The sequence below is a fragment of the Lolium rigidum genome, unplaced genomic scaffold (assembly GCF_022539505.1).
Source record: "Lolium rigidum isolate FL_2022 unplaced genomic scaffold, APGP_CSIRO_Lrig_0.1 contig_33265_1, whole genome shotgun sequence".
Lineage (NCBI taxonomy): Eukaryota > Viridiplantae > Streptophyta > Magnoliopsida > Poales > Poaceae > Lolium > Lolium rigidum.
The window spans coordinates 13,037-34,554 of record NW_025900227.1 but is presented as its reverse complement, the minus strand read 5'-3'; positions in this window follow the sequence as shown (position 1 = coordinate 34,554).

The window sequence follows — 21,518 nt, the reverse complement described above, 5'->3', positions numbered from 1 at the left end:
GATCGTATCGTGTCGAAATTCCGATTTCGTCGGGATCGTCGGCGGTCGATTCTCAATTTTCAAGCTATGCATCATCAACTGAGTCAGAAGAAGAAACTTCGGCAACACGCTACGTCAGCGTCAGAGCAAGAGAGAAACTCGCCAAGATCTTCAGCAACGCATCGTTTGGGTCATCTACGGACTCATATACAAGCGATGGCTCAAGCGATGTCGACAGTTACGACTTCGTCGACAAATCTCTCACAGTGGGCAAAGTCTTCATCAATCTCAACAATGATGTCACCAAACCCAACATAGATCTGAGTACAAAATATCATCAGATTTATGCTATCGAAGATCAAGAGGAAACATCGGAGGCTTTCGACCAATTGGGAAATCCTTTTGTCGATCCCTCGGATCTAAGGAGAGGTATGGGCACTAAATATGTCGGGCCCACACCACGCGTCGAGTCCAACTTCCACAGCAGCTCCGGGATAGAGCGGCAAAAGCCATAGATGGTTCGTAACCAATGACGACAACAGCTACAGCTCAAGAACCGCAAGCTTATCAATATATGCTCGCACGAACCGCCCGAGAAATAGAAAAACAGACAGCCTGAGTTGAACAAGAGAAAGGCGGCAGCTTCGCATCCAAGCAGAGAAGGGCAGATCTAAGTGGACAGTCTAGAATTTCGGGTGATAGCCACAGGGAAGCTCTGAATCGCAGGAAGATCAAGGCTACAACACATACCCGAAGCGACAGAGAGTACTTGGTTCAAAACCTTGACATGTCCTTTATGTCGATAGATACAAGAGGAAATATTATCCCTAGGACACCGTAAGCCGGGTATATGGCGACACAAGCTTACATCCTCGCATCCAAGCCACCCCCGGGAGATCCAAGGGAAACATTATACAACATGGCATTGGCAGGAGTTGGAGCTATGGGGACAGCGTTCGTAGCAACGCCTCCCGAAGGAGCAAGAAGGCAAAATAGTCCACGACCCGCAGCAGCAACGGCGGCAGCTCCGGAAGGACCAAGTGGAGCAAGAGACACAGGAGTGCAAGCAAGGGTCGACAGAGCAAGGCAAAGCGTAAGAGATCATCGGCAGTCCCCGGAGCTTAATGACGAGGATATGTGCGGTCTACCGTGCTTCACGAGAAGAGTCCGAAAAACTCGAGTCCCCTCCGGATTCAAGTTACCCGATCACTTCAAAAAGTTCGACGGCCTGCAAGACCCGGAGGATCGGTTAATTGATTACCTCGAGACGGTGAAGCTAACTCGGAGGAACTAGAGCAACAGCGATGCAAAGTATTCAGGTGCACTTAAGTGGAGCCGCACGATCTTGGATCAAAAAACTTCCGCCAGATCCATCGACAACTGGGAAAGTTTCGAGGACGTTTTCGTCAAGAACTTCGGATCCACATGCAAGAAGCCTGCATCGTTGGAAGAGCCGAGGGCGTGTCGACAAAAGCCGATGAGTCAATGAGAAAATACATCCAAAGGTGGAACATCATAAAAAACTCGGCAGAAAATATATCCGACGAGAGAGCAATAGATGCGTTTGTCGCAGGAATCGGCGCGGAGATTTTGTCGAGGACTTGGGAAGGACCAATCCAAAAACAAGTATCCGCGTTGATGGAAATAGCAAATAGATGGGCGGACGGAGAAGACGCTGTCCACAATAAACGACACAGTCGCCGGAGGAGGACCGTGGTCGAAATTATCAGACGAGGCGACGATTTCCTCGGCAGTATCCGAATTATGACGCCCCAGGACAAATTTCGGCAGGATTTCGGGCAAATACCGGAGGAAGCAACAGAGACGATTATCAGAGAAGCAATGAGCAGCGAAGTGATAATAGGGATGACTCCCGCAACAGGCAAAATAGTGGGCCAAGGTTTCCACGACCTTTTGTATCTCCCGAAGAAATGTTAAATGGACCGTGCCGGATGCATTTTTTCCTCGATAGCAATGGGAAAAGACAATCGGGACACCCGCAGAAAGATTGTCGAAATTTCCAAGCAATGTTCGGATGTGCGTAAAACGCTCACGCACGAGCAGCACAGAGAAACCCTCGGGAGCCTAGGAGCGAAGTTCATCTACCGCCACCTCCCGCTGACTATGGAAGGCAATCAACACCAGCTTAGAATAGCGGCAGCACTCGCACCACCACCCTATGTTGATCCTAACTCCAACGGAGCAGATGTCGATGATTCGAAGGGAAGGCCATCCAATAGAGCTCAAAAAGTAATATCGCGACAGTGTTCATGGCGGAGAAAATGCCTCCACCAACAGTTGAGTACCTCAATTGGTCGGGGCAAGACATCGGTTTCACAATAGCGGATCATCCGCAAGCAAGTTCCTCGACCAGTAGCGGTCAAGCACTTATTCTCGCGGCCAGCTATCGCAGGCTTTGATGTTTCTCGAGTATTCATAGATGGTGGCAGCAGCTTAAACCTCATGTATGCAGATACATTGAGGAAGATGAACATATCCTTAGCAAACTTGAAGCCAACGGACACAAGGTTTCACGGCATCACACCAGAAAAACCAAGTTACCCATTGGGAAAGATCAACCTCGACGTTCGCTTTGGAACCCGAGAAAATTATAGAATCGAGAAGCCGGAGTTTGAAGTCGTAGATTTTCCATCGCAATACCACGCTTTGTCGGGACGACCAAAGCATACGCTAGATTTATGGCAGTACCACACTATACATACCTGTTATGGAGATTGCCCGGACCCAAGGGACCAATCACGGTCAAAGGGAGTTTTGCCTTAGCCGATAAGTGCGACAAGGATTTCCATCGGTTATCGAAACCTTCGGGATGCAAGCTGAATACTTGGCGTCGAAGAGCATGATCGATTACGACGTATTGCCGTACGTCGGAAGGCCAAATAAAGAATCAACTTTCAACACAGAGAAAATTCTAAGGAGGTGCAGATTCACCCAACAGTATCCAAAAAGACGACATCCATTGCAAACAACATGGATATCGCATAGGAAAGCGCGCTCGTCGAGTTCCTCCGTGAGAACTGGAAAATCTTCGCATGGTGTCCAGCTGACATGCCAGGAGTACCCGTGGAACTTGCCGAGCACCACCTAAATTTGGATCCAACAAATGAAACCAATCAGACAACCTTGCGGCGTTTTTCGGAACCAAACCGCAAATCCATGCTATCAGAAATAAATCGACTAGAGGAAGCTGGTTTTATCGTAGAGATATCTACGTAAGCCACATGGGTAGCTAACCCAGTTGATGGTGCCGAAGAAAAACACGACAGCTCCTTCGCATGTGCGTCGACTTTACGTGTCTCAACAAACATTGCCCTAAGGATCACTTTCCTCCCAAGGATCGATCAAATTATCGACTCCACTGCAGGTTGTGAACGTCTTTCCTTTTTGGATGCATACTCGGTTATAACCAGATCAGATTAAAAGAAGATGATGAAGCCAAAACAGCGTTTATTACACCTTACGGCGTGTTTTGCTACAAGACAATGCCCTTCGGTCTAAAAAATGCGGGAGCAACATATCGGAGGATGATGCGTAGTGTTTAGCAACACAGATTGGGAAAAACGTGCAAGTATACATCGATGATGTCGTCATAACATCAAAAAAGGGAACAACACCGATCGAGGATCTCAAAGAAACTTTTGACAACCTCGACAAATTCTGCCTCAAGCCGAACCCGACGAAGTGTTCTTTTGGCGTCCCAACAGGAGAACTTCGGGGTTTCTAGTTTCAAGCACGAGGGATTGAAGCAAATCCCGACAAAATACAAGCCATAGTAACAATGAGGAAGCCAACGAAGTTGAAAGAAATACAACAGACTAACCGGGCGAGTCGCAGCCTTTGAGCAGCATTCGTCGCCGAGTTAGGAGAAAAGCGTTACCATTTTATGCGCCGATAAAACAAGGAGATAAATTCCAAGTGGAACGAAGAAGCCGATAGAGCTTTCGAGGATCCGAAGCGAAAAATCTCGACACCACCAATCCCGGTAGCTCCAAAGGAAAAGGAACCTCTCCTCGCTGTATATTGCAGCTACACCCCAAGTGGTTAGCACGGTGTTAGTTGTCGAAAGAGAAGAAGAAGGGAAAATCCATGGAGTGCAGCGACCAGCATACTTCGTGAGCGAAGTCTTGTCGCCCTCAAAACAAAGGTACCCTCGCACCAAAAGCTAGCATATGGAGTGTTCACGACAAAGACGAAAATTGCGTCACTATTTTTCGGCACACCCGATCATAGTGGTCAATGAAGCTCCTTTGTCAAACATACTCGAACAACCCGAAGTTACGGGTCGTGTCTCCCTTTGGGGAATAGAACTTTCCCCTCGGGACATCACGTACGAAAAAGAAAAGCAATAAAGTCGCAAATACTACCGGACTTCATCGCAGAGTGGATGGAGTTGCAAAATACAGGACCCCCGCATTTATCGAGAACCCGGACTATGAACTTCGATGGGTCCAAGAGGCTAGAAGGGGCCGGCGCAGGAGTAGTACTCATATCACCCGAAGGCGACAAGTTGAAGTACATCCTTCGGATGACGTTCCCTAACGCATCTAACAATGAAGCGGAATATGAGGCTCTCATACACGGGATGAAGATGGCGAAAGCCTGCGGAGCAACTCGACTAAAAATCTTTGGCGACTCACAGTTGGTAGCTCAGCAAGTTATGAACCAATGTGACGCAGTCAATGATAGCATGATGGCATACAAGGAGGTGTACAATGAGCTTGAGAAATTGTTCGATGGATGCGAAGTAAATCATATTAGCAGATTGAGCAACGACGAAGCCGACGTTCTTGCAAACATCGGGTCGCAGTGCCTTGCAGTCCCACCAGGTGTATTTTGGGAGGAGATAACAGAGAGATCCACTGAGACGACAAAATCAAAAAAGAAGGAGAAGAAACCTCTGGGGCTATCAAGGAGAAGCAAGAGGAAGAAGAAGAAGAGCAAGACCTGGTCCTAGTAATACAGTATACCATGGATGCAGCCATACATATCATATATCCTCGTGAAAGAAATACCGGATGATCCAGCTTGAGGCAAGGCGAGTAATTCGACGCTCCAAAGCTTTCACGGTGGTTAAGGGAGAATTATATAAGCGAAGTATTTCAGTGCGCCTTGCAAAGGTGCGTTACACCCGAAGAAGGAAGAATAATTCTAAAGGACGTACATGAAGGAATATGTGGCCACCACGCAAGTAGTCGAGCTATCGCAGCCAAGGTTTTTCGGGCAGGATTCTACCGGTTGACAAGCAATAGAGGACGCTAAGGACATAGTACGAACTTGCGACGCGTGTCAAAGGTTTGCCGCAAAACCTCACTCTCCAGCCAGCAGAGCTAGCACCAATACATTTGTCATGGCCCTTGCACAATGGGGACTCGACATGGTAGGCAAGTTACACAAATCGTCGCCAGGAGGAAAGGAATACATGCTAGTAGTCTGTCGACAAATTCACAAAGTGGATAGAAGCGAAGCCGATAAATTCACCGGACGGAGCATCTGCAAGTAAAATTCATAAAAGACCTCGTCTTCAGATTTGGAGTGCCCCACAAAGATCGTCACGCACAACGGCAGCAACTTCACGTCCAATGAATTCAAAGACTATTGCGAAGAGGTGGGTATCAAGCTGAACTTTGCATCAGTTGCACATCCCCAAACCAATGGGCAAGTCGAGAAAGCCAATGGCATCATCTGCAATGGCATCAAGAAGCGCTTGTTAGGACCACTAGAAAAAGCTCGACATACCTGGCCTGAAGAATTACCAAGTGTGTTATGGAGCATCCGAACAACTCCAAATACAAATGACACAGAAACTCCATTTTTTCCGGTACATGGAGCGAAGCAGTATTGCCAATCGAGATAGAGCACAACTCTCCACGTGTCGCGGAGTATGACGAAGAAACGTCGAGAAAAGCGCTAGAAGATGATGTGGACGCACTTGATGAAGCTCGAGATGAAGTATTGTCTCGAGTAACAAAATATCAACAGGACTTGAAGAATTACCACAGTCGACGTTTGCGGCCAAGATCTTTTCAGGTGGGCGACCTAGTTCTTCGGCTTACGCAAAAAAGTCATGAAAAACTCGAGTCACCATGGCTCGGCCCTTACATCGTCACGGAAGTAATCGGAGGAGGAGCATACAGGATAAAGGACAAGAAGACAGGGTGGAGGAGCCAAACCCCCGGAACGTGGCGCAACTCAGGCGGTTCTACGCCTAGAGTCGAAATATAGTCCTTGTAAAACTTCAATGTACTGAAACGCCCGCGAGTTTTCAGACGCACTCTTTTCCTTTTTCGGGGCACCGAGTGGGGCCGGAGAAGGTTTTTAATGAGGCGGGCTCGCGGTGCTGCAATATAATAAAGATAGTGGCTATATCACCTTCTTCTTTATCAACGTGACCAAAGTCACCGCTCCGACGAATTTCAATATAGTTCATCGATGAAAGAAGGAAAAAACCTTGCCTTGGTATTCAAATACCTCGTGAGTCAATAAAAATACAAAATAGTACTCAATAAAAGCTCGGGGGCTCATATTTGCCTTCAAAATATAAATGCCTTGGTCCACAACCTCGCAAATATACAAATATAGTAAAAAGTCACCGAAACACTCGGGGGCTAGACAAACATAGAAATATAATGGTTGCTTTACAATATAGTCATGGACTACAACGAAGAAATTTCTACAAGAAGCAAATAACTAGTCTTGATTCAATATGTCATCAAGAGTAACTCTGTTTTCTTCAGGAGCAGCACCAAGAAAATCGGCATAATGGCCATCGAGAAAAAGTCGGCATCCATCCGAAGAAGGTCCTCAATCATTTCTTCGGCTATAGGTGTAACCTTCGTGTTAATCCTATCAACACCAACTCTTCGACGTTTTACCTTTTGATGAACCCTCTCGACAACTTGGGCAAGGTCAAGCTTCGAGTGGCGGATCCGGAGCATGATAAGAGCAAATCCGGCACCAGCCTACCAGCTTGTGCTTTGACAAAATCGTGGATACCGCGAGCATCCTTGAACCTTTCCATCAGTTCGAGAAGAGTTTTTGGTGGGACATTCCGAGGAAACATGGAGTTGTAAACCATGGATAAGGTTTTGGTACGTAGTGAAGGAAATCACGGGTTTGAGAGGTACGATCCTGAAATCTGGTAATTTGGCGGTTCCTCTCCGGAGTGGCCCAAAACAAAGAACCGTGGTCCAAGGAAAGATTGACAAGGAGGTTTGTCCTAGTGTTTACCCGCTCTTCCTCGAGCAAAAGATCAATAAAGGCACCTATCAACACAACGAAGGGACAACCTTTAGGAGACAATAGCATGAAGATGAAAGATATCACAAGACGAGACAAACATACCCGACATATCCGCACTGGCTTCATTCATTAACTCGAGCATGAAATTTTCTCGAGTGACCGCTTTTTCAGCTTCAGAAACAGCAATCTCCTTAGCAGCCACAGCCTCGCGGGCTTGTTGAAGGGCAACTTTTTCGGCTTCAGATGATTTACGAGACTGCTCCATCATCACAAGTGTTTGCTTTTTCGCATACTGAAGTTGCTGTCGAAGCTCATCCAAGTCTTGCGACAAGGTATCATCGACAGGTGCAGTATCGGAAACAGTTCTCTTCGCACGGAAAGAAGGCGAAGCATTGGAAGGAGTAGGAGTTGGAGTGTAGTTATCAAATATCAACTGAAATTTAAACAGAACAACATCAAAAAACAGGCAAAAGATAGAGTTCTTCATTAATCTCTTGGGAATAATTACAAGGGCACTACAGTGGAGCTAAGGAAATACGTGTCGCCAAAAGACTACTTTGGCGACAAGAGCAAAAGAAGCAAAAGAAAAACAGAGGCATGCAACTAGACCTCCGGCCTTGACGAACTAGGAGTCGACGTTGGCTTGATCCCGAGATACGCCAAGATTTTCTTCGTATTGGGCTTGGCCGCCTTCATCAGTGACTTCCACCTCGACTGCTCTATCTGATCGGTGTCGCCAACCTTCGTCCAGTCAAGAGTTTGCTGACTGTCAGCAACCAGAGCAACAGTATTTTCAACAGCCACCTTCATATTCTCATGGCGCATCTTCAGCCCAAGATCTTCTGATGTATTGAAAAGCTTGGCAAGGTCAAGGAAAGTCGAAGGTTCCTCTTTCTTCGGGAAGAAGTAGGGGAACAACGCCGACAAAGCCCCACTAGCATTGGCCACGCCTTCACGAATTTCGCGTCCATGAAGCTCCAAAAGAGAAAGTGCGTCGAGGAGAGGGTCGTTGACGGGATTCTCCAGATCATAATCTTGGCCTGTTTGGGCTGACACACGAGACAACATATTAGTCGAAAATCAAGACACAGGAAATGCAACAAAATAGAAGAAATTGAGGATATTACTCAGCGTACGTCGACATTGCGACTTCAAACGCTTGATAACTCCTTGCTCACGTGCAGCTCGTGCAGTTTTCCGCTCGTGTAAGGCGATTCGAGCATCTTTGAGCCTTTGCTGCAATTCTTCGACACTAGCGGCCTTTGCTTTAGCATCATCGCCTTCAGCTCTAGCTTCGCTAGCGGCAAGCTCAGCCTTCTTACGAGCCGTCTCACTTTGCTCGAGTTTTCGAGCAAGTGTCTCGAGCACGTTGGTTAGCTTCCGCAAGTTTTTCTCGTTGAGAAAGGAAAAGGGAGAGAAGAAAGATCAAAAATAGCGACAAGCAGCAGGAGTAAAAAACCAAGGAAAAACAGCAAGTATAAAAGTCATTACCTTCGGCTCTGCTGGCATACTCGCGGTACCCAATAAATTGGGACCCGATGCGGATAAGATCCTTGATCATAGGCTATCAAAGAAGAAGAAAAGAAAGGGAAAAACTTCGGCGTTACAAAAAATAAGGCTCCATGAAAGCAAAAAAGAGTAAAGATGGATCTCGATAAACTTACATCATCCAAGAGCTGCGACGAATAGCTGCTCGGTTGAGGAGGAGGCTCAACGATCATTTCAACCCTTGCCCTTTTTGGCGAAGGGACAAGGGGGCTCGATGGTGGAGTAGTAGTGACGACGTTTTGTTGGGGAGGCGATGTTTCATCTCCTTCAACTAACGTGTCTGAAACAAGCACGGTACGTGACGTGCTGGTCCGAGGAGCTACGTCGAGAATCGGTACTTCTTCCTCATCACTAGTGAACAAAAATCGACAAGTACAAAAAGCAAGACAAAGTTAAATCTTTCGAGTACATAAAAAAGAGGAGGAGAGATAAAATTGACTTACGAGCCGATGAGGGACTCAAAATAAGGATCATAAGCTGCCTTCGGATCGAAGGAACAACTTCTTCAGACCTTAGAAATGTCGGAATCCTCGACTTCGGTCCTTTTCCTTTTGTTCTTGGGAGAGACAAGCAGGAGGAAGGGACTCGGTTGATTCACCGGCCTCGTATTCAATTTCTTTCTCATGGGAAGCCGCAGATTTGTGGGAACCCGCGACTTCACTTTCAGGAACAGAAGAGCCCTGAGTATCGTCGGCAACGATGGTCATTTCTTCGACTTCTCCACCCTCAGGAAGCGGAGGAAGGGAAGTTATACTAGGATGGTCCTGAAAAAATAGAAACCAAAGAAAAAGTAAAGAGATGACAATACAATGAGATGCAGAAAAAAGGCGCAACAAGATAAAAATGCGGAAAGACAAAATACCTTGGGGAGTGGATTGGTGGAGCTGTATGGTTCCACGCGACAAGAAGAAGGAACTGGATCTTTGCCCAGGCGAGAAAGTCTTCGAACCAACTTTTCCAAGTCCTTGGTGGAAAGGTCACCGGAGATTCTCGTTGGCGTCATTTTTACCGTAGTACGTCCAAAGGGGATTTTTGCGAGCCTGAAGAGGCTGCACTCTAATCCTAAGGAAGTAGGCAGTGATTTGAACACCAGATAGCTCCTTGCCTCGAGTATTTTGAAGCTGACGAATGCGAGACATGAGCGCCTCTGTCGCCTTTTTCTCTTCTTCAGAAGCTTCGGCATCCCAGGAGCGACGGCGCTGAATTTTGGCATTCCCGTCGAAGGGAATTATGTTGTGCTCAACGGAGTTGGCGCTTTCTTCGTGAATGTAAAGCCACCTCTTGCGCCATCCTTGGACGAGAATCAGGAAACTTGACGTCGAAATAATCGACATCGGTACGAACACAGATAACAACGCCACCTATGTTATAAGTGACGTTGTGGGAGCCATTGCGGCGGATGCGAAGATGCGTTTCCAAAGAGCCCAATTAGGAGTGACTCCAAGAAAGCATTCGCAAAGGGTGATAAAAATAGAAATGTGAAGGATGGAATTGGGGGTCGGATGATGCAATTGAATCCCATAAACGAAAAGAAGGCCGCGGAGGAAATCATGAATTGGAGGCGAAAGGCCGCGGATCAGATGGTCAACAAAACTAACCCGATACTCCATTGGAGGTTTGGGATAGCTTTCTTCACTGGGAAAGCGGATGGCGCCTTCCTTCTTCATCAGGCCAAGCCTTTTCATCAGGTTGGCGTCTTGATTGGAGATTTTGGATCTCTCCCATTCAAGATCTTCAGCGGCCATTGCGGACTCCGGAGTGCTGTGGCGAGTCAAACGCGCACGCGGTGGCATCCACGGCAGCGGATTGAGCAATGTATGTGAGAGCGGAAAAATCAGAGAGACTTGGGTGCAAAGGAAGTTTTGCGAAGAGGAATGGTGAGCGGCGCAAGCAAGGGGATGAACGGAGGTTGAAGACAGGTTTATATAAGAATTGGGTGAAGCAGTGTGCCGTTGGATGAGGAAATCGTGTGGTGAGAATAGATCTTCTAGACACAAGGGCAAAAAAGTATTTTTACTGGGATAGGCGTTACAGTACGTGCGCCAGAAAAAGCGGAGGACGTGTGTCCCCCACTTGCACGAGGTGTCAACATGGTGGGAACGATGGACCCACAAAGCAGTAAAAATATCGACCATTGATAGAGTTGAAGAAAATTTGACAAGGGAAAATATGTCGACAAGAGAAAGGAGAATGGCGACAGGATAAGTTATTTGAATGCATCGGGAGCCTTTGGTCAGAAACAAGTTTTTGCCCAAATGCTCGGGGGCTACTTCGAAAAAAGTAAAATTTCGACAATGGCAAATATAGAAAATGTTGAGCCTACAGTCAAGCACAAGTTCTTGGCTGTAGCCTCGGGGGCTACTCCCATCGGGAGCGCTGTTCGCGCACCCGACAAAAAAAAAAAAAAAATATAGAAGAAAAAGAAAGAGAGAAGAAGAAGGAGGAAAGAATATCAGGAGATAATGGCAATATAGCGACAAGATAGACTAAAATGTTGAGCCTACAACCAAGCACAAGTTCTTGGCTGTAGCCTCGGGGGCTACTCCCATCGGGAACGCTGTTCGCGTGCCCGATGAAGTTCACAAAGGAAAAATAAAACAGCAAGAGAGTATATTTCGAGTTATAATTAACTCTACATATACTCCCATCGGGAGAGCAATATAAGTCATATTTGACTCGATAAAGTGTGCCATTCCAACAGCCGGAAAAGCACTCGACAATATATTCTCAGAACGCCGAAGTTGCGATCAATTTTCGAATGCCGCAAAATTGCGAAGGTAAGACCCCGGACCTATTCTCGCCGGGCGTGGCATCGCCAAAGACTGCGCTCTTGCTACTTTTATCCGTATCAACAGATACGAAGAAAAATCCTAACGGACGCGTTAGGTACTCGATAAATTTGACTGGGACTCGACAGAATGGTAAGACCTTAAGCGGCGCCTGTCGAAGTTTACACCAGTATCCCGAAATCATGTCCAGGGACGTGATTTTGAAGTAGGTTTTTGCGGATTGCCACTAGAGCAGTTAACTAGTACCTGATCCGTCAGATGAACTAGCCCCAACTACCAATATCCCCGTACAATATAGAATTTTATGAGAAAAAGTATGAAAGTTAGAGCTTTCGAGTAAAAATAAACAGTAGAGATTTTCCCTGACTCTATGATTCAAGCAAAATCTCGGGGGCTACCGACATAGGCATCCCAAATGGGCCTGCCTAATATAGTACCCGGGGTTTATTGAAGGCCCACTACCCGAAGAATAAGAAGATTCGAGAGCCCAAGATGTATTTAAGGAAAAGATAGAGTTGTAATAGGAAGTGTTATTTGTAATTTGGCGGGATGAGTTAGAAACCATCCCGGACTCTGTAATCCTTGTATAGCACGAATCCCTCGGCTCCACCTATATAAAGGGGGGGTCGAGGGACGAGAAGATCATCGAATCATTGTCTGCAAACCCTAGTTTTTATATTCGTCGAGTACTTTTCGGCTGAAACCTTCGAGATCTACTTACCCTCTACTTCTAACTAAACCCTAGCCTACAATCCATAGGCATTGACAAGTTAATCCCCTGTCAAATAGAGAGAAGTAGAGCAGGATAGAGGTGCTCACCTTGTATTCCGTACGTTCTTCAACCTCTGGCCAAGGCCAAGATCATCAAATACATACCGGGATTCCTTCCCAAATCCTCTCCCTTGTTACCAAAACCCTCCCCCGAATCCTCTAGCGCACATTCAGCCCCAACTTAAGCCATCCCATGGCATCTGTCTGTTCACCACGACGACAGCTACCGAAGTGCAACGTCAACACAATCTTCCTATATTGGCAATAAGAAGTGACAATGGCTCCGAGTTCAAGAACTACACTGTAAGGACGAGATGTCGCCTTGAGGGGGGTGAATAGGCGTTTTTAAAAACTCATACGTATTTGGCTTGTAAGAATGCGGAATTAAACTAACGTTTATTTTACAAGCACAAATCCTAAATATGCTAGGCTCACCTAAGTGCAACAACAACAACTAGAGCTAAGCAAGATAGGCACAAGATATATGTAGCACATGTGATAGCAAGATATATGTACTTCAAGCACGATGGCTATCACAAGGAAAGTTAGCTCGGGTATAGAAATAACCGAGGCATGCGGAGACGAGGATGTATTCACGTGTTCCCTTCCTTTGCAAGAAGGTACGTCACGTTTGGAGGGGTGGAGGTCGCACGGAGGATCCCCCAACGCCACGAAGGCTCACCCTATTCTCTGAGCCAAACCCACGAAGGATAATGGTCCTTTCCTTATGGTTTGCTTTTCCTCCACTCCAGAGATGGCAAGCTCCACAACCACTTCACAAACTCCACGAAGGAGAAGCCCGGGCCTCTTCACAATCTTCCTTGAAGGGATCACCGGAGCACCAACCGCCAAGCCAACTAGGAGGTCTCCCTCCAAGAGTAACAAGCTCACGGTCTCTCACTCGAACTAATCGTGGTGGAGAGCTCAACACTATGCAATGATGCAAAGCAAGAACACTATAGGTGTTCAAATCCTTCACACTCAAATCCCACCAAAGCAACAAATGCTAGGATGAGATTAAAGAGGAAGAACAAAGAGGAAATCAACAAATGACTTCAAGATCTAGATCCCAAGAGTTTGTTGGAGATATGCCCAAGAGGCAATAATAAAGTGGTTATTATAATATCTTTGTGTTTATGATAAAAGTTTGCATACCATGCTATAATTGTATTAACCGAAACATTGATACATGGGTGTTATGTAAACAACAAGGAGTCCCTAGTAAGCCTCTTGTAGAACTAGCTTGTTGATTAATAGATGATCATGGTTTCGTGATCATGAACATTGGATGTTATTAATAACAAGGTTATGTCATTGGTTGAATGATATAATGGACACACACCCAAATGAGCGTAGCATAAGATCAAGTCATTAAGTTCAATTTGCTATAAGCTTTCGATACATAGTTGTCTTAATCCTTCGACCATGAGATCATGTAAATCACTTACACCGGAAGGGTACTTTGATTACATCAAACGCCATTGCGTAAATGGGTGGTTATAAAGATGGGATTAAGTATTTGGAAAGTGTGAGTTGAGGCATATGGATCAATAGTGGGATTTTTCCATCCCGATGACGGATAGATATACTCTGGGCCCTCTCGGTGGAATGTCATTTGATTAGCTTGCAAGCATATGATTTGATCATAAGAGATGACATACCACGGTACGAGTAAAGAGTACTTGTCGGTAACAAGGTTGAACAAGGTATGGAGATACCGATGATCAAACCTCGGACAAGTAGAATATCGTGTGACAAAGGGAATTGGCATCGTATGTAAATGGTTCAATCGATCACTAAGTCATCGTTGAATATGTGGGAGCCATTATGGATATCCAGATCCCGCTATTGTTTATTGCTCGGAGAGGAGTCTCGACCATGTCTGCATAGTTCGCGAACCGTAGGGTGACGCGCTTAAGGTTCAATGTCGCATAAGTAGATTTGAATATGGTATGGAGACGAAGTTTGTTCGGAGTCTCGGATGTGATCCAGGATGTCACGAGGAGGTCCGGAATAGTCCGGAGAATAAGATTCATATAAGGGAAGTTGATTTCTGGGTTTCGGAAATGTTCGGGATTTTTCCGTTGGTTGACTGCAAGGTTCTAGAAGGTTTCGGAGGGGTCCACCATGGGGCCCACGACCTAGGAAGCCTAGCATGGGCCGAGGGGATGCTCCCTGGCCTAATGGGCCGGGGGCACATGCCCCCCAAGGCCCAGGCCGGCCAAACCCCTAGGGTTTCCTAGGGGGGATCAACTTGGGGGAGGGGAAAGCCCTCTCCCCCCTTTTGGCCGCCGCCCCCCTAACCCTAGATGGGAAGGGGGGCCACCCCAGCCGACTGGCCCCCTATATAAAGAGGGGAGGGGGTGGCCGGCCACCACACCCCATCATTAGCCCCTCCTCTGCCCGCCTCTCCCTCCACCATACGTTGCTCCGGCTTAGGCGAAGCCCTGCAGTTTTCTTCCTCCACCTCCACCACCACGCCGTCGTGCTGCTGGATTTTGGAGGAGATCTACCACACCTCCGCTGCCCGCTGGAACGGGAGAGGAAGGAGCTTCATCGACACCGTACGCGCGACCGAGTACGGAAGTGCTGCCGGATTGCAGCACCGGGGACGATCGTCTACACCAACAACGAGATTAATCTCGTAAGCTTTGGAATCTTCGAGGGTTAGTCTCATCTCCATCTCGTTGCTTCGATCTTGTAGATTAGATCTTGGGTGTTCCATAGATTAGATCTTGGATTTATTCGTCTTTGCGGTAGGAAATTTTTTGTTTTCTATGCTACGAACCCCATCAGTGGTATCAGAGCCATGTCTATGCATAGATCTGTTGCACGAGTAGAACACAATGCTTTTGTTGCTTTAGTTTGTGTACTTTGCTTCTTGCGGGATGGTGGGATGAAGCGGCCCGGGCTAACTTTACATGACCGCGTATCATGAGACTTGCTCCACGCTTGACATGCAACTTGTATTGCATAAGTAGCTTTGCGGGTGTCTGTCTCTCCCACCATAGTGAAGATTGTAATTTACACTTCTATTGTCAACACTAGTATCACCGTTGTGGTTCATGTTCGTAGGTAGATTGGATCTCACTCGAAAACCCTAAACCACGTAAAATATGCAAACCAAATTAGAGGCGTCTAACTTGTTTTTGCAGGATTTGGTGATGTGATATGGCCATGATGTGATGATGATTATATTTGATGTATGAGATGTTCATTATTGTATTATGGCAACCGGCAGGAGCCTAATGGTTGTCTTTAATTTTTGTTAAAGACTCGCGTGTCTATTCATCATGTAATAGCTTTATTTCAAGTAGTTGTTATAGTAGCTATAAGTGATGGACAACCATGAAGCGGCGCCACCGACCTTGACGCCATGCCTGGTGATGATGGAGATCATGTCCGTGCTTTGGAGATGGAGATCAAAAGCACAAGAAGAAAGGCCATATCATATCACACATTATGAATTGCATGTGATGTTAATCCTTTTTATGCATCTTATTTTGCTTAGATCGCGACGGTAGCATTATAAGATGATCCCTCTCACTAAATATCAAGATAATAAAGTGTTCATCCTTAGTATGCACCGTTGCTAAGACTTGTCGTTTCGAAGCATCTCGTGATGATCGGGTGTGATAGACTCTACATGTGCATACAACGGGTGCAAGCCAGATTTGCACACGCGGATACTAAGGTTGCCTTGACGAGCCTAGCATGTACAGACATGGTCTCGGAACACGGGATACCGAAAGGTAGAGCATGAGTCATATGAATGATATGATGAACACTTTGAGTGTTCGCCTTTGAAGCTACATCTTTTCTCGTGAAGATCGGACTTGGTGTAGTGGATTTGGTTCGTGTAATCACTAAGACAATGCGAGGGATGTTGTTTTGAGTGGGAGTTCACCTAGTTGATTTAAGAATTAAAATTGAACTCATTTTATCATAAACTTAGTCTAAACTCTTTGCAAATATGTTGTAGATCATGGCGCCCCCCTCCATCAATATTAACCAGTTCCTAGAGAAAGAAAAGCTTAAGGGCAATGGTAGCAACTTCACCGATCGGTTCCGTCATGTGAGGATTTTCCTCACCGGTGGAAGCCTCGCAATATGTGCTCTATGCACCGCTAGGTCCCCCACCACCTCCTGCGGTGTCCGAGGACATAAAGAATGTTTATGAGACTCGGGCAACTCGGTACTCCGAAGTTCGGTGTGCCATCTTGTGCAGCTTAGAGGCGGAGCTCCAAAAGCGTTTTGAGCACCACGACCCATGTGAGATGATGCGTGAGCTCAAACTTATCTTTGAAACTCATGCGGCCGTGGAGAGCTATGAGGCCTCGAAACAGTTCTTTAGCTGCATGATGGAAGAGGGCAGCTCCGTTAGTGAGCACATGTTTGCCATGTCCGGACATGCCAAGAGGCTCAGTGACATGGGGATGATGATCCCTAACCAACTGGGTATTCACCGTGTCCTTCAATCACTGCCACCAAGTTACAAGAACTTCGTGATGAACTACAACATGCAGAACATGAACAAAGATTTATCTGAACTCTTTTCCATGCTGAAATCTGCTGAAGTAGAGATTAAGAAGGAGAACCAAGTGTTGATGGTCAACAAGACCACCAGTTTCAAAAAGCAGGGCAAGCCTAACAAGGGTAACTTCAAGAAGGGCGGCAAGAAAGTTGCAGCACACCCTGAGAAGCCTAAGGCTGGTCCTAAACCTGAGACTGTGTGCTATTACTGCCGGGGAAGGGGCACCGGAAGCGCAATTGCTCCAAATACTTGGCCGATCTGAAGAGCGGCCACGTCAAGAAGAAAGGTATATTTGATATACATGTTATTGATGTCTATCTTACTGGTTCTCGTAGTAGTGCCTGGGTATTTGATACTGGTTCGGTTGCTCACATTTGTAACTCGAAATAGGAACTGTGGAATAAACGAAGCCTGGCAAGGGACGAGGTGACGATGCGCGTTGGAAATGGATCCAAAGTAGATGTGATCGCCGTCGGCACGCTCCCCCTACATCTACCTTCGGGATTAGTTTTAAACCTTAATAATTGTTATTTGGTACCTGCGTTGAGCATGAACATTATATCTGGATCTTGTTTAATGCAAGACGGTTATTCGTTTAAGTCCGAGAATAATGGTTGTTCGATTTATATGAGTAATGTCTTTTATGGCCATGCACCGAGATGAATGGTTTATTCTTGTTAAATCTCGATAGTAGTGATACACATGTTCATAACATTGATGCTAAGAGAATTAAATTGAATGATAATTCTACTTATATGTGGCAAATTGTCGTCTTGGTCATATTGGAGTGAAGCGCATGAAGAAACTCCATTCCGATGGACTTCTTGAGTCACTTGACTTTGAGTCACTTGACAGATGCGAAGCATGTCTAATGGGAAAAATGACTAAGACTCCATTTTCTGGTACAATGGAGCGAGCTACAGACTTATTGGAAATCATACATACCGATGTGTGTGGACCAATGAGTGTAGCATCGCGCGGTGGTTATCGTTATGTTCTAACCTTCACGGATGATCTGAGTAGATATGTATATATTTACTTTATGAAACATAAGTCCGAGACTTTTGAGAAGTTCAAGGAATTCCAAAGTGAAGTAGAAAATCAACGTAACAAGAAGATTAAGTTTCTGCGTTCTGATCGCAGAGGCGAATATCTGAGTTATGAGTTTGGCATGCATTTAAAGAAATGCGGAATACATTCACAGTTGACACCGCCGGGAACACCACAGCGCAATGGTGTGTCCGAACGTCGTAATCGAACTCTCTTAGATATGGTTCGATCTATGATGTCTCTTACCGATTTGCCGTTATCGTTTTGGGGTTATGCATTAGAGACAGCCGCATTCACTTTAAATAGGGCACCATCTAAATCCGTTGAAACGACACCGTATGAATTATGGTTTGGGAAGAAACCTAAGCTGTCGTTCCTTAAAGTTTGGGGTTGCGAAGCTTATGTAAAGAAGTTACAACTCGACAAGCTAGAACCCAAAGCGGAGAAATGCGTCTTCATAGGATACCCTAAAGAAACAATTGGGTACACTTTCTATCACGGATCCGAAGGCAAAATCTTTGTTGCCAAGAACGGATCCTTTCTTGAGAAGGAGTTTCTCACTAAAGAAGTGATCTGGAAGGAAAGTAGAACTCGACGAGGTTAATGAACCTTCTCTCATAGATTAGAGTAGCGCAGTGCCGGAAGAAGTTCCTGCGCAGCCTACACCGATAGGAGAGGAAGCGAATGATGATGATCATGAAACTTCGAACGAGGAAGCTACTGAACCTCGCAGATCGACGAGGGAACGTACCACTCCTGATTGGTATGATCCCTGTCTAAATGTCATGATGTGGACAACAATGATGATGACCCTGCGACGTATGAAGAAGCAATGATGAGCCCAGATTCCAACAAATGGCAAGAAGCCATGAAATCCGAAATGGGATCCATGTATGATAACAAAGTATGGACTTTGGTAGACTTACCTGATAGCCGCAAGTGACATAGGCATCCCTAATGGGCCTGCCGAAGATAGTACCCAGGGTTTATTGGAGGCCCACGACCCGAAGGATAAGAAGATTTGGGAGCCCAAGATACTGTTATGGAAAGCTAGAGTTGTATTAGGAAAGGATACTTGTAATCTTGCGGGACGGGTTAGAAACCCTCCCGGACTCTATAAACTTGTGTATTATGAAACCCTCGGCTCCACCTCCTATATAAGGGGGAGTCGAGGGACAAAGAAAGGATCAAATCTACTGTCAACATAACCCTAGTTTCATATTCGTCGAGTACTTTTCTGCTGAAACCTTCGAGATCTACTTGCCCTCTACATCTAACTAAACCCTAGTCTACAATCCGTAGGCATTGAAAAGTTAAACCCTTGTCAATTGGCGCCGTCTGTGGGATTTAGAGGCGACAAGGAGCTGATCTCGATGGCACGTTCAAGATCGTCGACTTCGTCGGTAGCAAGCAACATCATGGACAGAGGTAAACAGATCGAAACTGGTCTCGTTGATTTTGTTCCTCACCCGCCCTCCCGTTTGGATGCATATGCGTATCTGGAGGAGCCCATGGAGATGACGTTTGGAGAGTTCCACTTCTGCGTCGAGAAGGAAGGAACATATCGTCTCGAAATTCCGATCTCGTCGGGATTGTCGGCGGTCGATCCCGATATTTCAAACTCAACATCATCAACAGAGTCAAGCGATGAAATTTCGTCGCCACGCTTCATCAGCACCAGGGCAAGTGAAAAACTCGCCAAGCTCTTCAGCGACATATCCTTCGAGTCATCTGCGGACTCAAATATAAGCGATGACTCGAGCAGCGTCGACAGCTTCAACTTCATCGACAGATCCACATCTATAGGCAAGGTCTTCACCAATCTATATGATGGTGTCACCAAACCCAACAAAGTGAAAAATCCAAAATATCATCAAGTTTATGCCATTGGAGAAGCGAGTCGCGATCAAAAGGAAACATCAGAGGCTTTCGACGATTTGGGAAATCCCTATGTCGATCCCTCAGATCTAAGGCGAGGTTTGGGCACTAAATATGTCGGGCCCACACCACGTGTCAGAGTTCAACTTCCACAAACAGCATGGGATAGAGCTGCGAAAGCTATGGATGGTTCTGAACCAATGGAGACAACTGCCACGGTGGAAGAACTGCAAGCATATAATATAGGCTCGCCAGAGCAGGAAGGGAATTGGAAAACAGAGCAGTCGCTTTGAACAGAAGAAGGGAGGCAGCTTCTGCATCAAGCAGGCAAAGAGCGGAGCTGAGTCGACAGTCAGGAACTTCGGGAGATAGTCATAGAGAAGCTCGTAGGAGAGCAAGATCTCGGCTACAAAACATACCTGAAGCAGAAAGAGAGACTCTAATCCAAAACCTCGACATGTCCTTTATGTCAATCGACACGAGGGGGAATATTATCCCAAAAACACCGGAAGCAGGGTATATGGCGACGCAAGCTTTCATCTTAGCATCTAGACCACCTCCCGGAGATCCAAGAGAAGCGTTGTATAACATGGACATGGCGGGATGCGGAGCCATGGGAGCAGCATTTGCAGCTACACCTCCCGAAGGAACTGCAAGGCAAAATAGTCCGAGACCTACCACAGCAGTGCAAGATCCACCGAGAGCAAGTGGAGTTAGAGACACAACGACTCAGGCAAGAGTGGATAGGGCGCGACAAGAAAGAAGAGAACATCGGCATTCACCAGAAGTTGCCGAGGAGGATATGTGTGGACTCCCGTGTTTTACGAGACGAGTTCGAAAAACTCGAGTCCCGTCAGGGTTTAAGTTACCCGATAGTTTCAAGAAGTACGATGGCCTGCAAGATCCTGAGGATTGGTTAGTCGATTATCTAGAGACGGTGAAATTGATAGGTGGCACCAGGGCAACAACAATGCAGAGTATTCAGATACACCTGAGCGGAGCCGCAAGATCTTGGATAAAGAAACTTCCTCCAGGATCCATCGACAGCTGGGACAGTTTTGAGGATGTGTTCGTCAAGAACTTCCGATCAACTTGCAAAAAACCAGCATCACTTGAAGAGTTGAGGTCGTGTCAACAAAAACATGACGAATCGATGAGAAAGTACATCCAAAGATGGAACATCATCAAAAACTCGGCAGAAAACATATCTGACGAAAGAGCAATAGATGCGTTTGTGGCAGGAATTCGGCGAGGAGATTTCGTCGAGGACTTGGGGCGAACTAACCCAAGGACAGTGTCAGCATTGATGGAGATAGCAAACAGATGGGCAGGCGGAGAAGATGCTATTCATAACAAGCGACACAGGTCACCAGATGAGGACCGCAACCGAAACTTTCAAAATAGAAGGCGATTTTCCCGGCAGTTTTCGAATTACGATGCTCCTGGCCAAATATCGGCTGGTTTTCGAGGAAATAACGGAGGAAACAATAGAGAGGAATATCAAAGAAGTAATGAGCAGCGAAGTGACAACAGAGATGATCCCCGAAATAACAGGCAAAATAGCGGCTCAAGGTTTCAAAGACCTTTCGTAACTCCCGAAGATATGATGAACGGGCCATGCCAGATGCATTTTTATCTCGACAACAATGGAAGAAGGCAGTCAGGACATTTGCAGAAGGACTGCCGAAATTTTCAAGCAATGTTGCGAG